This window comes from Poecile atricapillus, chromosome 20 (assembly GCF_030490865.1).
Source record: "Poecile atricapillus isolate bPoeAtr1 chromosome 20, bPoeAtr1.hap1, whole genome shotgun sequence".
Classification (NCBI taxonomy): domain Eukaryota; kingdom Metazoa; phylum Chordata; class Aves; order Passeriformes; family Paridae; genus Poecile; species Poecile atricapillus.
In genome coordinates, this window is record NC_081268.1 from 10660731 (window position 1) to 10677469 (window position 16739).

The 16739-nt window shown below is 46.1% G+C and overlaps 1 protein-coding gene across 4 annotated transcripts in view; it reads left to right on the forward strand.

The window, feature by feature from the left end:
• The window catches only part of EXD3 (exonuclease 3'-5' domain containing 3), a 195179-nt gene that overhangs the window by 4825 nt on the left and 173615 nt on the right, over positions 1 to 16739 (forward strand). The gene's annotated exons all lie outside the window — the stretch shown is intronic.

The window sequence follows — 16739 nt, forward strand, 5'->3', positions numbered from 1 at the left end:
GTTTTGAGTAATGTCTCCTAGAAATGTTCTCACAGAACATTTCTGTGGAACTGAAAGTTTCGTTTTATGGTGGTGATGTTTTGGTTTTTGTCATTGTTTGAAGACCAGCTGTGTTCTGTGGTGACATGTTTGCCTGGGCTGGCCAATGCCATCCCCACAGCACAAAGTGTTAAGGGGGATTGGCAGATGCTTTAGCTCTGAAATCAGCTGCAGGTAAGAATTGGATTTTTATTAACAAACATGGTTGCAGTTCTTAGTCCTGTCTACAGTTACAGCTCAGTGTTGTACCCAAGTTCTGCTAAACTCTGATTTTTGCCAGCAGTGTGGGGGCTCTGCAGGCCCAGTGCTGGTTGCAGGCAGTGTTTTGGGGCTGGGGGTGTGCCTGGGGTTTCTGGAGCCCCACACTGAGCTCTGACAGGGCTCTCAGCTCTCGGGGCAGGTTCTTGTGCTGGGCTCAGGAGCCACTGGGGGACAATTGGTGTGTGATAGGGGAAGGCAGCTATAGTGCAGGGTGTCTGCTGCTTGAAAAGAGTGAAAAAGCCCTGCTTTTCCAGAGGATAATGGAACAAATACTACTGTGAAAACACACAAGAGGAGCATAATGGGGAAAGCTAAAATTTTGGGCAGTTTTCTGCTTAATGTAATGAGGTAATGGAGCAGGAACCACTTCTTCCTTTCTTTTTTTTTCTCTTGTTTAAGTGGGGGCCCAATGATGCTGTCTGGCTGACTTGTCAGAGGTTTAAGCACTAAAAAGTAACAACTTTTAAGTAAAGCAGATGCAAAACTTTGGGTATATGCTTAGAACTCAACAGAAAACGAATAAACAAAAAAGAACAAAAATGGAGAAAGTCTTTAGTGTACAATGTCCAGAGTAATTTTAAAATACTCTTGTTCCATGCCTAAATAAATGGTTGTTTCAGCCAAAGAGAAATCTTTCCTCATGATTTATTACACTAATCTGGATATAAGGTCTCTGAGCAGGATTGTCAGTTTATTAGAACAGCTTTCTTTCTCCTTTCAGATTTAATCCACATGTTGTTGTATCAACAGAGCCTTTGTCTCTGCTCAGTTATGAGTTATCCTTTTTTAATAATAATAAAAAAAAGTGAAAACACATGTTTTTTAACAGGCTTATTGCAGAGAAACCTAGGATGCCATAGGGAGAGGTGATAATCAAATGGTGACTCTGATTTGTAACTTCAAAGTGGTGGTGCTTATAAAAGGGTGAAAAATGGCCCTTTCCCCTCTCCTGGGGCAGTGACTGTGGCAAGCCCAGCAGGGACAGGAGGAGGCAGCATTATCTTTGGCCAGGATTTCCGAGAGTTTTTTCCCCAGCTTGTGCAGTGATGCTAAACATGCTCTTTTTAGTTAACTCTAATTTCCTTCCTTTTTTTTAAAGGGGAACTTATCTAGAGGTGTATGTAATTCACATTTCCTTCCTTCCTGCCTTCCTCCCTTACAGAGAAGAAGTTCTTTCTTGGACCCCTCCTGTTTTCTAAATGGTGAGGAATTACTCTCAGAAACTCATGACTTTGGTTTTATTCCTTTGCTTGGTTTTGTGAGAAAACATTTATTTTGAGTATAAATGCTTGTTTGATACCTGCCCTGGGGTTCAGAAGTGCATGTGAGAGCTGCTCACTACCTCCCATGATGATGATGATGACCTTTCCTTGGCCCTGTCACAGCCCTGAGCTCTGCAGCACCAGGGATTGGTGCTGGAGCACCTCAGCACCTCCTGAACTGGCAGCTTGGGACCTGAATGTGGCCAAGGGCAGAGCAGTTCCACTATTGATGATTTTGGTGCCAGCCTGGTTTCTTCCAGCTAATGCTGATCTCCTGGCAGTCACCACAGTCCCCTTGAATGCTCTTGCAGATGTCAGCACAGCAGCTCCTGCCTCAAGTGTCAGTAGAATCATTTGCAGTGGAGTGATTTTAAAAGAAGCTGCTAATAACATGTCTAAAAACAGAAGGAATTGGTCTGGCATTTTAAAAATGTGGCATGAGCCTGTGCTGCTCCTCAAAAGTATAGAAGAGAGTAAAAAAGGTCCACCCTTAAGTGTTAAACAGTGAAGGGGAAGAGAAGGTTGTGTCCTTGCTGCCAGAAGCAGATGCAGGGATAGCCTGGCAGGGATATTGGAGCTCTGGGGAAGGAGAGGTCATATCCTTTGGTCCATCTTGAATTACAGGATTTCAGACTGGTTTAGGTTGGAAGGGGCCTTAAAGCTCATCCAGTCCCACTCCTGCCATGGGCAGGGACAGGTTCCACTGTCCCAGGCTGCTCCCAGCCCCATCCAGCCTGGCCTTGGACACTTCCAGGGATCCAGGGGCAGCCTGCACTAAGATTTCTTCCTAATCTCTAATTTAATCTCACCCTCTGGCAGTGTGAAGCCATTCCCCCTTGTCCTGTATAAAAAATCCATCTCCCTCCTTTTTACCAGCCCTCTTTAGGCCCTGGAAGGGGCTCTAAGGTCTCCAAGGAACTTTTCTTTTTTCCAGGTGAGCACCCCTAGCTCAAACCAGTTGAGTTTGTTTTCATGCACACTGGCCTTATGTCACTGCTGCCTTTTTCTCACAGGTTGAGCACACCTCTCCAATGTAATATAAAATAAAACATTGATCTTGGGAGGACTGGACTTTCCAAGCTCTCTCAGAGTCTTCTGTCCTCAAGTCTGCATTCCAGCAGCTGAAGTTCTCCATGCCTTGATCCTACTGGCTGCTCAGATTAAGTTTTGTTGCATTCCAGGGCTGCAGGATCATGTCCAGACAGGCTTCAGTTACCAGGGACCAACATGGGACTCCAAGGAGGAAACCATTTATTCAGCACAAGAACAAACTCAGCTCAGATGCAGAGACAGAGAGCACTGAACAGAGGCAGGGTGATGGGTTTAACCAGGGTGGAGTTTAAGGTCAGGGCCTAATGGGGACAGAGCAAGGGAGAAACCCCAGGGGCTCAAACCCAATCAGAACTCCCAGGGATCTGGGGTGGAGCAATTCTTCCTGGGCCCAGCCCCTGAGGTAGAGGATGGAATGATGGAATCCACTCTTCCAGGGCTTTAAAGCCACACCTCTCACTTTAACAGTGCTTACCTGAAATGAAATCTTTGCCTCCCTGGGCAGGGGACACCTGACAGATTTGTTTCCTTTGCAGTGTATCCCTGTTCCTGATGGCTGCTGGCCCTGTTGCTTCTCAGAGCAGCTTGGACTGGAATCATTCCGGAGCAGTGGGAAATGAAGACGATATTTGACTTGCAGGAAAAATCTCTTTTTAAGTGGATTTTGCAGAGCACTGTACTGTGTTGTGCTCTCATCTACAATATCTTCAGGCAACCTCACCCCACTTTGAAGTTGGCCATTCTTTGAGCAGCTGATTGCATTGGACAACTCCAGAGGTCCCTCCCAAACTGACTCTGATTCTCTTTTCTTGTAGAAAAGCAGCTGATTGGATTGGACAACTCCAGAGGTCCCTCCCAAACTGACTGACTCTGATTCTCTTTTCTTCTAGAGTTCTGGCAAAGATGCTTCTTTTGGCTTCATTTCCATCTCCCTTCATGTTCAACAGCTTTCATCAGGTTCCCTTCATAAGCAGTTCTTTAAACTGAAGTGATGTGTAAACATCAGGAACAGTTTCTAAACTGTAACATGAGTTTCCTTCCCTCATAGTTTAGACTTTTTTTATGGTGCCATATTCAGATTATATGAAAAATCCATTTTCCTTTATTGCTATGCATTAAGAGCTAACAACTTTTTTTTTGTCCTCAGAGAGAAACGTTTTACCATGGGGTAATAAAAAGAATAGTTCTCTAAAAGTTAATGGGTTATGTTTTCAAATCAGCTTTGGTCCTGTGCACTCTGTTGGAAAGCTGCAGAAGAAGGAAAGACAACAAGAAAAGAGTCTTGTTATTTGGGATCTATAAGATTATATTGTTATTGCCTTTTTAGTGAATGTTGCATTTTTGCATTAAAAAGTGGAGTTGAGGGAAAGATACTGCTTTTATGGATATTGGTAACTATTATCCAAACCCTTTAGCTCATACTTAAATTCATGCTGTACAGCATTTTGCTTAAAATTGAAGCAGTCATTTAAGTTTCTTTGACTGGTAATGGGTGTAATAATGTGTGTTACTGCTGCAGGAGCTGTGTGCTGAGCAAGGGATTGCTGACAGTTCACTGCCTGGCCTGGATTTACAGCTTCATTCTGGGGGCAGGACAGGATGGCGGGGCAATTAAATGGAGTTCCATATACCAAAAGTATAATTTATCACATGTGTCCTCCAAACTGGAGCTGCCCCATCTCGGAGCTGCTGCCTGCTGTGTGCTCAGACCTTAACCTCTGTGTTTAGATTGCCAATGTGGTGCCAATTAGTGGGACAGGGATGGGGACACTGAGGAATATAAATCACTTCACATGGGCTGCCAAACAACTAGCAGATGTTGAGCTAATGGGTCTTGGCTACTACCAGCCTGACTTGGATTTCAACCCAGAGGTGAAGGAATTTATTTCTCACTCGTTACAAATTCCCTTGTCCTGAGCATCGGGAATTCCATCAGCTTACTCTGGGAGATGATGTAAAACATTTCCCCTCTCCCTCAAAGCTGTTCCCAGGACGTGTTGTACATTGCTTTATTCTGATGTTGATTTGCCACCTTTGGTGAGTGTTATCCTGCAGGATAGGTTTGATGATCCATGGGAAATGAGGGTGTGAGCTCAGACATGAGCTGGGGTCCTGAGCTGTGTGGGGTGAGTCAGGCTCTGTCCCTGCAGCCTGCTCAGAGCTGGGGAAAGCCTGTCCTGGCATTGCTGGAGCTCCTTGGAGTAACAGAGACCACAGAAAGTGGTGGGGTCTGGCTTTCTTGCCTTTCTCTGTTCTCCTGACTGGATACTGAGCACTCAAACCCTGCAAAATGTGTAACTGCAGGCTCAGAGTTTTCCTTCTGGTGCTGAGTCAGTGCTGGAGAATGTCCTGGCAGGTTCTGTGGCTGCTGTGCTGTGACTTGGAGGAGCAGGCAGTAGATCTTACTGAGGTCACTTGGTCTGTTCAACCTGGAGGAGGCTGAGACTCATCACAGTTCCAAATTCCTGGTGAGGGGAAGGAGAGAACCCTGATCTCTGCTCTGTGGGACAGGAGCAGCACCCAGGGAACAGCTGGAGCTGGGTCAGAGCAGGGTGGGGTGTTGGGGTGAACCCTGATCTCTGATCTCTGCTCTGTGGGACAGGAGCAGCACCCAGGGAACAGCTGGAGCTGGGTCAGAGCAGGGTGGGGTGTTGGGGTGAACCCTGATCTCTGATCTCTGCTCTGTGGGACAGGAGCAGCACCCAGGGAACAGCTGGAGCTGGCCCAGGGCAGAGCGGGGTGCTGGGGTGAACCCTGATCTCTGATCTCTGATCTCTGGACAGGAGCAGCACCCAGGGAACAGCTGGAGCTGGCCCAGGGCAGGGTGGGGTGCTGGGGTGAACCCTGATCTCTGATCTCTGGACAGGAGCAGCACCCAGGGAACAGCTGGAGCTGGGTCAGGGCAGGGTGGGGTGCTGGGGTGAACCCTGATCTCTGCTCTCTGGGACAGGAGCAGCACCCAGGGATCAGCTGGAGCTGGGTCAGAGCAGGGTGGGGTGCTGGGGTGAACCCTGATCTCTGCTCTCTGGGACAGGAGCAGCACCCAGGGATCAGCTGGAGCTGGGTCAGAGCAGGGTGGGGTGCTGGGGTGAACCCTGATCTCTGATCTCTGATCTCTGGACAGGAGCAGCACCCAGGGAACAGCTGGAGCTGGCCCAGGGCAGGGTGGGGTGTTGGGGTGAACCCTGATCTCTGATCTGTGGGACAGGAACAGCACCCAGGGATCAGCTGGAGCTGGCCCAGGGCAGGGTGGGGTGCTGGGGTGAACCCTGATCTCTGATCTGTGGACAGGAACAGCACCCAGGGATCAGCTGGAGCTGGCCCAGGGCAGGGTGGGGTGTTGGGGGGTCTGTGCAGGGCCAGGGGCTGGGCTGGGTGATCCTGCTGGGTTCCTAAAGCTCAGGATTTTGTCACAGAAGTACAAGAAGGGAATCACTGTCCCCATAACCTCAGCAGCTTCAGGAACAGAGATGAGGAAATGGGGGCTCAGCTGAAGGAACAGTAGCAGTGGCTGGTACCCAAATCCCATTTCATAGCTCCCTACAGCCAGCTGATATTGTTAATGAGTGTTAATTATTGTTAATACTGGGGCCGATGCTTTTTGTTCTCCTTGCAGTAACTTTGTCTTTTGTTCTGTGAGGATTTAGCCTTTCACCTAAAAATGCCATCTGTACCATTCTGTCCAGCATTCAGGTCTTTACCTGAATTTCTGAAGCAATTTCTTTACCTTGCTCATTTCCCAGTGCAGTTAAAGGCAGTGTTTTTCCCATAACAGGTGTTTAAAAAACAAAATCATTCTTAATGAGAAGTTTTCAGTTATAGGTTATTTTCTTACTGACATGCTGGTTGGAGGTGTCAAACATGATCAACATCAACAGGAAGAGCTGAGTGAGGGTTAAATAACTCACAGTTATTATTCAGTGAGCAATGAAAATAAACTGCTTGCAAGGTCCTGTCATTTCTTGCTTTTCTTTGAGGTTCTAAAGAAAATGTTTCATTTCATGTATTTCATTCTGAAATTCCAAAGAGAGCAGTTATTTTTAATTCCTTGGTTTGAGCAGAACTGGATCTGTCCTGTGGATTCATCTTTCTGGATGTTTATGTATTTATTAAGGACAACAAAATAGAAGCAATGCAAACAATTACATGAGGAGTAATAGCTAAATGCTAATTACCCTTCTTGAAGCATAATTAGCTTTCATATTTTCTGTAGAACAAAGAAAGAAAACACAGCATGATAAACCAACCAATAAACTGAAATAGCTGCTTTTTGAGATAGGAAAAGCACAGAATAATGAGTATGGAGCTTTAAAACTGGAAAAACAATGGGAGAAAACTGGCACCCCTGTCCAAGAATGACATCCTTGGGAAACATCTGCTGAAGGAATCTAGAGAGGGGAAGACAATTTTGACTTTCTTCTGGGAATTGTGCAGAACTTGGTACAGAATTGTACTGCCAGTGAACACAAGTGCACTTACAGATCAAATTTTGTCCTTAAGTGACAAGCTACTCCCTCCTCTCTCGGGTTCTCCTCCTACAAAAAAAAAACCCAACATCCAAACAAAAACAAAAAAACAAAACAAACCTCCAAAATCCAAAAAATCCAAAAAAACTGCTTTTTATGAAGGCACACTTTTTTGTGTGTGTTTTTTTTTTTTTCATATAGTACATTGAGTTTTCATGTGTGTAAGTGCAGTTTATTGTGTTTGTCTACAGACTGCTTGGCCATAAAATAGAGCTGCTGCTTAAGCATTTCCATATGTTTTCAGCCATATTGCTCAGCTATATTCTTCACTTAATGTAACTTGTAAAAATAAACATCTTTAAAGTGTTATTTGTATGTGTTGGTGAGGAGTTAATGGGACTAGAAAACGTTCCAGAGCAGTGTCTGTCCCCACTGTGGATTGTCAGGAGGCCATGCCATGTCCTGCTGCTTTTTAAGCATCCTACAGCTTCATGTCTAGGAATTTGAAGGCAAATTAGTTGATCCCTCCAGGAGACTTTGCTGAACACAATCCTCCAGACATTTGAACACAGAACAAGACTTGAACGTTCACAAGTTTTCCATTTCTGAGGGAGCTGTTTGTTAAAAGCAGAGAGAACAATCCAGCCCCTGCCAAGTACAGGCCAGGCTTGCACAGCCCTGCTGGCCTCAGCCAGAATGTGCTGTCAGTTCTGCTTTATTTAGGGCAGATTTGCAAAGCTGCTGTGTTGATATGACACCAGGGAGTGTGTGATAAGTCCCATCTGTGCAGGCTCCGTTTCCTATAGGCTGCCTTGCACAGATGGCCTCCTCGAGGATGGTTTTAATTTCACTCTTGAAGCTGAGAAAGGCAGGTTTGAGGAGATGTGCTGGATGTTCAGGCACTTGTAAACTCCACACAGATCAAAGTGTTGAAGAAGGGGTAAGTGGCAGGAAGGAAGGAGCAGTCACCTCTGCCTCCTGCCTCAGCCCATGTCCCCCACCCTTTCTCATGGAGCAGGTCAAACTCTGCCTTATCTTTTGATTCTGCCTGGGGAATGGAACCATTTTAGCACTGCAGGAAGAAGTTACTGGGAGTCCTGACATGGAGGATGTTTGCTCCTTGTCTTCTGTGTGAAAAAAAGCTTATTTGGGAATGCAAATTGTGCTAGGACTCATTTTGTCTCCTTTCTGGTTCCCAGCTTTTCCATCAGCAGTAGAAGTGAATGAAATAGGAGCAGTGGGGTGAAGTTAGAAGGGCCCAGTCTGTGACCTTTATGTACAAGAAGAAAGCAGTTCTAGAATCCTGTGAGAGTTGGAGAGAATAAATGGTATCACAGAACGACAAACTGCTTTGAGTTGGAAGGGACCTTAATGATCATCATGTTCCAACCCCCTGCCATAGGCAGGGACATTTCCACGAGCTATGATTTAGAGTTAACTTCTGGTGAGGTTGTGTTGATCAGATTTTGATCACATTATAGTTCCTGTAATCCTCCTAAGCATAGGTTTGTAAGCAGTTTCTAGAGGTCTCAGTTTTCACTCACTGCATGCTGTGATAATCCAATATTGGGATTTTGGAAAGACATCACTTGTGAGATGCTTCCACGGTCTGGAAGTAGTTTTTAAGAATGATCCTGGGGCAGAGTCCTTACAGAAATAAAAGGCAGTCACATGCAGTATTCCTAGAGGCTGGAAAAATGTGTTGCTGCAATTTTTAGTAACAGTCTGTGAGCAAGATCCAGAAAAGTCCATTCTTGGCTGAGACATTCATGTTAACGGAAGGGTTTTCAAAGAAGGCTCTGGGAAGTCATTTCAGGATACATAAAAGTTGTAGCCTGGAAGGGGGCTACATGCATGTGGTTTTCACAGGGGCAAAGCTCCTGGCTCCTCAGAGGTCCTGCAGAAGGGAACATGATGTTCTCTTTAGAAGAAGGGCACTGAAAGCACAGCTGCTCCCCAGCACCACAGAGCTCAGAGCATGCTGTGCAGCTGCAAATGGATGTCATGGGGGGGGTGTTGTTGAGTTTTGTGGGGTTGTTTTGGTGGTTTTTTTTAATTAAAGCTATGGTCTAAACTTGTTTACATCAGTGTTTGTACAGGCTTGCAGTTCCAGCCAGTGTACACAGCATAAAAACTCCACAGGACCTGCAGACCAGCTGAACACCTTTGGTTTTGCAGCCTCCTTTCCTTTGCAGGAAAGGGAACTCGTCTTGCTCTTCCCCTGGCTGTGAATTATTGAGGATGGCACTGGCACAGGCAGTCCCAGTGCTAATCAGTCAAGGATGAGATCTGCTTCTGGCAGAAGGTGGGGACAAACTCCTGTCCCTTGCCATGGTGGCCCAAGAGTAGCTGTTCCTGCCAGCTTTCTGCTCCCTTGGAGTTGTTCCTCCTCGCTCCCAGATCAGGATACTCTGTGACATGGATGTAATTCTGTTAATTAACGGGATTCATCACTCAGGGTGATCTCCTACAAGCGTGTTTGCTGCTGGCTTGCAGGTTCTTGTAGCAACGGGGAGCAGAGACACAAGGACTCCCTTGTGCATGCAAAGGAAATCACTTTATTGTAGAAATCACTCCCCTTTTACACCTTCAGTCTCAACCAGACAAAGCCAAAGCTGAAGAGGAGAAGGGCAGCCATGGGCTCTCAGCTGCAGTGTGCTGTCCACGTGTGGCTGTCTCACCCTCAGCTGTGCCTTCCTTCTGCTGAATGTAAGATTTAACAGCTTTAACAATTGTAACCCCATATCCCACAGCTTCTGATTCTCTTTTTTTTTTTTTTTTTGTTTCCATTATTTTACTAATGAAAAGTCTTCATTGCTTGAGCTCTCAAACATCAGTTTGATTTAGGTAAGTCTCTGTTGAAAATGGAGTTAATTCTGCCTTGAGGCGAGAGAGGAAGATTGGATCAGCTTGTAAGAGCATTTCCAGCTCTGCTTTTCTCTGATTCTTTAATGTTTTCATGCCACTCATTATTGACATCAGAAATGTGCCACCATAGTAGGGCTGCCAAGCAAATTCAGTGACATACTGTATACTAAATACAAGCTTGTTCCCAAGAATTTTCCAGCCTTTTCCAGCATGAAAATAAAAATAAAGAAGATCAAGGAATTATATCTGTATTTCATTTTCAGTTTGGTCAAGTTGGTCAGTCAGAATCTCAGTGTAGAGGATGTGCAGAGAAGGTTATTGTCCACCCAGCCATCTGGAGGAGAATATCAAAGGTCCCTGGAGAGGTTGTGGTGTGCAATAGCCAAAGCTCTTGACTCACCTTCAGGAGCTGGGGATAGGAAACATGTGGAGGGTGAAGGCAGGATGTAAACAGTAAAGCATGAAAGAAACACCAAAGCTGGCCTGGGTAGAGCCCGATGCTGTGAGTGTGAGACCAGGGAGGGTTGTGTTACTCAAACAGGAAACTGGAGGGACGTTTCTCCATTGTCTGTCCTCCCATTATCAGCTATTTGTTAGGCTGGGCTGATAATGAGGAGACATTTGTCCTCTGGCTGTAGCGTTGTCATTCCTGGGACAGTCTGGCAGAAGCACAAACTCACTCCAGTCTGCTCCCACAGGAATCACCAGAATCACTGCTTTGCTCTGGTGAGGGCTGAAAGAAGCGAGCAGAGCTTCAGCGCCAAGAAAGGGAAATGTTTATCCAGCATTTGTGCTGGTCAGAGGCAGATGTGTCGTGAGCAGGACAGCAATAACAGATGCTCAGATCAGGGAGCTGTGCCTGGCACATGTGCTGTGCAGAGGAGCAGAAGCTTTGAAAGATTTTTTAGTGAAGGTCTCTTAATTATAATAGCTTGGATAGAATTGAATAGAAACTCATAGGGGAAGCAACAGAATTGTTAGTCTTCAAGTGTTTTACATGAAAGAAACCTTCATTCAGCAAGAAGAATGTTCTAGATGCTGTGCCCAAGGTCTGGGGCTCCCTGTGCAGTGGTGATGAGGGATGCACCCAGCTCAGGAGTGCAGTGTGTGTTGTATTTGGAACAAGAAGAGCAGGGACACAGAGATGATTGTATCTGTATTTCAGAATCACTTCTGAGAGTGACTGTGTTCACCTGCAGTGTCTGCAGCGTTTCATCTCACACAGCTCATGTGCAGGAGGCAAATACTGACCCTCTGATTTTGGGGACACTTCATTAAAGGTTTTAAGCCAGTGGTGTTTCTCAAACAGGAATTCTTTTCATACAGCTGGATGAAAATTTCTGACAAGTTTTCCCTGAAGCCACTTGAAGTCCCCTTGCCCGAAGTGGGAAATTAGTCTTGTTAATAGAGGAGTCACTTCAATTGGATGTGGCAAGCTGATGGGAGAGGGTAGAAAATGCCCAGTGCTGTGTTGGAAGTTTCCTGTGTGCTGTAATCAGGCACACAACACTCCAAACAGTCTTGTTGTATCAGGTAGTTGCTGTTGTTTCTGGCAAAGTGCAGCTGATGAAATGCACAGCTTGGCTCCCTCTGCAAAGGGAGCCCTTCGGAGGAAGCACCATGAGTAACTGATTAGTACCGGATTGCAAGGACTCATAAAACCATTTGTAGGTGGTTGGAGAAGTAAGAAATAAAATAAAAAACTAGAATGAATTGCAGATGTGTGTTGTAGATTTTAAACTGGGAATCCTGAAAATACTTGCCTAAGCTGAACCACATTAAGGGCTTGAGAAACACCAGGTCCATGGGAATCCTGTGCTGTTGGCACGGTGTCCACAAGCTCTGTTTTTCAGGCTAGACACCACATTTTCAGCTAGAGACTGTTTGGGTTCCAAGCAGATTTTTTAAATTTTATTTTAAGCTAAATTTAAAAAAAAATGCAGCCAGCAGCCAGGAGAATATTTGGCTCTGGTTTCTATACCAGCTGTTTTTGTTCTCGGAAACTGATTTTAGCTCCTGGTGTGCTTCTGCAATTTGTAGCTCATGACTTGCAGAAGCTGATGATCCACTGCCAAGTGTGCCCTGAGAGCGAGGGCAGGCATTTGTCATCAGTTCCTAGAAAGAGGGAGATTTTGGGTGAAGGTCACTGGACAGGATCTTGCCACAGTGGAGTTGGCTGTTTCAGGAAATCTTGCTTTGAAAGGCATCTAAAGCTGTACCTTTAAAGGAGCTGATTGCAACAGTGCCCACAGAGCAAAGGCTGTGGATGGAGATTGATGGAGCAGGCTGGAGCAGCTGGCCCAAGGAAAGGCTGAGAACTGGGATCAGGTCTGGAGAAGAGAAGGCTCCAGGGAAAGTGCTGTGAGAAATAACACCCAGATCCTGAGAGTTGATGGTGTCCCTGGTGGAAATGCCCTGTTCCCCTCAGTGCTGAGTCTGTAAAGCCAGAGCTGTCCCTGGCACGCTCCCAGCCCGTGGCTGCCAGCTCAGGCTGCTGGGTTTGGGTGCATCTCCCTCTGTTTTGAAGGTGGCAACACTTGTGAAGAAGGTTTCTGTTTAAAAATTCAGGTGTAATTCTTACAATTCTGTAATTCTGCAGAATTGTAGTTGTTCTTCATCTGATTCCATTCCTCACAGAAAACTCCAAATGAACATACTGGTTCTATTTACAAGAAAAATTATTTCCTTCCCCTTCCCTTCCTTTCCACTCCATTTCTCCCCTCTCCTTTCTTCTTTCCTTTTATCCTGACAGTATTCCCAGCACTCCTGTGTCTTCAAGGCAGGAGCACTGAGAGTGGGGCAGTACAGGGGGCAGTGCTGCTGGGATGAGCCCTGAGCCAGCTCTGAGCTATGGATGTGTTCAGCCTGGAGATTCTTTCCTGTGTGTAATAATTTAGCATATTACATCTTCAGCAAGGCTGTTCTAGTCTGTCCTCCTTTGTCCCACAAAATCCCTTTGCTTCACAATGAATCCCACAGCACCCAAAGTGGGGAGACTTTTCTTTTGCTGATGAACAGCAGCTTGTTGTAATCTTTAAAGTTCAAATCCTCTTCTGTCCAAAACATGTTCTTGCTGAGGCTTGGGCAGTTTGAAAAAAAAAAAGATGAGCAATTTACTTTTAATTTTTGTCTTACTAAGCCTGATTATTGTTTTAATTATCCATTGTTATTGTTTGTGACCTTCCACTAGAATTGTTCAGAATGAGTTTAGAAAGATTCCTGCTTTTATGTGCAGAGGGTGTGACTGGGAGGAAATATTTGTTCAGATGGGTGGAACCACTTATCTTTCTTGTGCTCGCTTTGTGGGACATTCATCTTCAGTGAATGCTGCAGGATCACTTACTGAACTGTTTATTGTCTCCAGAAAGAAAATGGTATTTAGGACTTAGCAGATGGAACTGTCTGTTCCCCTAAAGCCCCAGGTGATGCTGTGTGCTGGGGGAAGGGCTTGAGCAGACTCTTCAGTACCCAAACTGCAGCGTTTAGGAAGAGAAGGAATCATAGAACCATGGAATGGTTTGGCTTGGAAAGGACCTTAAACCCCATCCCATCCCACCCCAGCCATGGCAGGGACACCTCCCACTGTCCCAGGGTGATCCAAATCCCATCCCATCCCACCCCAGCCATGGCAGGGACACCTCCCACTGTCCCAGGGTGATCCAAATCCCATCCAGAGCCACCCCAGCCATGGCAGGGACACCTCCCACTGTCCCAGGGTGATCCAAATCCCATCCAGAGCCACCCCAGCCATGGCAGGGACACCTCCCACCATCCCAGGCTGCTCCCAGCCCTGTCCAGCCTGGCCTTGGGCACTGCCAGGGATCCAGGGGCAGCCCCAGCTGCTCTGGGCACCCTGTGCCAGGCACTGCCCACCCTGCCAGGGAACAATTCCTGCCCAATATCCCATCCAGCCCTGCCCTCTGGCACTGGGAGCCATTCCCTGGCTCCTGTCCCTCCATCCCTTGTCCCCAGTCCCTCTCCAGCTCTCCTGGAGCCCCTTCAGGTCCTGGCAGGGGCTCTGAGCTCTCTCTGGAACCTTCTCCAGGTGAGCACCCCCAGCTCTCCCAGCCTGGCTCTTTAGGAGACACCAGAAGAAACTGGAGGGGAGGGACTGGGCAAGCCTAAACTGCAGAGAATCTTCCCTCTGGAATCAAAATCTTTTACATTTGGGTTGTGCAATACAGCCATAGGGCAGGAACTGAATGTGCTTTCATGAATGAACTATTAAAATTGTCCCTCCCTAATTTGTAGTTGGAGCATTTCTGGTTTGTGTCTGGGTGAGTCAGGGGTTGATGGGATGCTGAAAATCCAACACTGCCAGTTTGGAGTCCCTGCCTCCAGTAACTGGTGGACCCACTGCCTTGGCCATGATGAATGGGCAGATCAAATGCTCCATGTTCTAGACCTCATTTCCTAATTTAAATGGTTTTTTTAAAGCTCTGCTTCAGTGTTTCATTTCTCCTGGCCCTGGTGTAGAAGGGATGGGAGCACTGCCCTGGCCATGGAAGGCAGCAGAGCACTCTTGGGTTCTTCCAGCCCCCATGGGGCTCACTGGAGATCAGGGATGGGAGGTGTTGGGCTGAGGAACAATTATTCCAGAGAGCTTCAGAATTATTCCAGAATTATTATTCCAGAGAGCTTCAGAGCTGCAGCTTCACCTCTGTGCTGCAGACCTGTGTGTCACTCAGGAAAGCATTTTCAAAGGGGGTGCTTTGCCTGGTGCTGGTGTTTCGTGGGTATACTTTGGAATATCTGATAGCTGAGCTTGTGTCTCCAGCTTTTTCAGTAAGGAGAACTGTACACACATATTTTTAATCATCTGTGCACCTACTTAGTTTCTCAATATTAAGTAGTGTTCAATTTTTTAAAAAAGAGCTGCAAACAGTTTTATATTTTAGTCATTATTTACATTTGATTTGTTTAGGCAGGAAAAAAACAAATATGCAGAGGGTTGACTTTTTGAAAAATAATTATTAAAAATAATTATATTTCTCGACATACAGATTAAAACAATCTATCTGATCAAAATAATGTAGATAAAGACAGTAAAACTGTCAACTGCAGAAACCACTGTGTCATTTAAGACCATGCACATTTGGGAACAGGTTCATGTTTCAGCTTCTTAAAACCATTACCTCCTGTTTTAATGAGCAGCATTCTTGTTGGAAATAAACTGAACCTCCTGGGGGAAACCCAAATGAGTAATGTCCCACTTTTCATTAGAATCTCATTAGTTTTGCAGTTCTGAGGTATAAATCAAAAACCATAAGCAAAACCAGCAGTCCCCAAAAGACAGGGCAGTTGAGGTTGCTGCTGGTGGATGTGTGGCTGCTTTATTGTGTGGCTGCTTTACTGTGTGTCAGCTGGTGACTGGAGTTCAGCAGGTACCTGGGTTAATTCAGCAGGTACAGGGTTAATTCAGCAGGTACTGGGTTAATTCAGCAGGTACTGGGTTAATTCAGCAGGGTACCTGGGTTAATTCAGCAGGTACCTGGGTTAATTCAGCAGGTACTGGGTTAATTCAGCAGGTACCTGGGGTTAATTCAGCAGGTACCTGGGTTAATTCAGCAGGGTATCTGGGGTTAATTCAGCAGGGTATCTGGGGTTAATTCAGCAGGGTACCTGGGTTAATTCAGCAGGGTATCTGGGGTTAATTCAGCAGGTACCTGGGGTTAATTCAGCAGGTACTGGGTTAATTCAGCAGGTACCTGGGGTTAATTCAGCAGGGTATCTGGGGTTAATTCAGCAGGTACTGGGTTAATTCAGCAGGGTACCTGGGGTTAATTCAGCAGGGTATCTGGGGTTAATTCAGCAGGGTATCTGGGGTTAATTCAGCAGGTACTGGATTAATTCAGCAGGGTACCTGGGGTTAATTCAGCAGGTACCTGGGGTTAATTCAGCAGGTACCTGGGGTTAATTCAGCAGGGTATCTGGGGTTAATTCAGCAGGGTATCTGGGGTTAATTCAGCAGGTACCTGGGTTAATTCAGCAGGTACCTGGGGTTAATTCAGCAGGGTATCTGGGGTTAATTCAGCAGGGTATCTGGGTTTAATTCAGCAGGTACTGGGTTAATTCAGCAGGTACCTGGGGTTAATTCAGCAGGTACCTGGGGTTAATTCAGCAGGTACCTGGGTTAATTCAGCAGGTACCTGGGTTAATTCAGCAGGTATCTGGGGTTAATTCAGCAGGGTATCTGGGTTTAATTCAGCAGGGTATCTGGGGTTAATTCAGCAGGTACCTGGGTTAATTCAGCAGGTACCTGGGTTAATTCAGCAGGTACCTGGGTTAATTCAGCAGGTACCTGGGGCTTGAGGCTTCAGCTGCTCAGTTTGGGTAATTCCTGCTCACAGGGGAGGTGAGGTTGCAATTCTGCTGCCACTGCAATCCTGGCCTCTGCATCTGCAGCCTCTTCACACACGTTTGACTTGGCCTAGGGAAGATGCAGCTTTAAAGAATTCCTGCCACGACTGTGAAAAACATCTCTTAAAAGGCTTAATTGAAACTTTTGTCTTCAATGTGTTTTGCAACACAGCGATTTTAATTTTAGTGAAATGTGGACGTTGTGAAATGACAGAGATCTGAAAATGGGCATGAAAATAAAGGAAACTTTCAATGTGTTTCCATCACAGTTTCTGCAAGCTTATGTTAAAGCAGCTCATGGCAGCTGCTGAGCGTGGGGGTTCATGGCTGAGGTGTCCATTCCTTTGCATTCCACGGGCTTCTGTCTGCCCTGGATATCTGGAAAATCTGGATCACTAGGCTTTCTTTTCCTGCTGTGCTTTTTAAGCCAGTT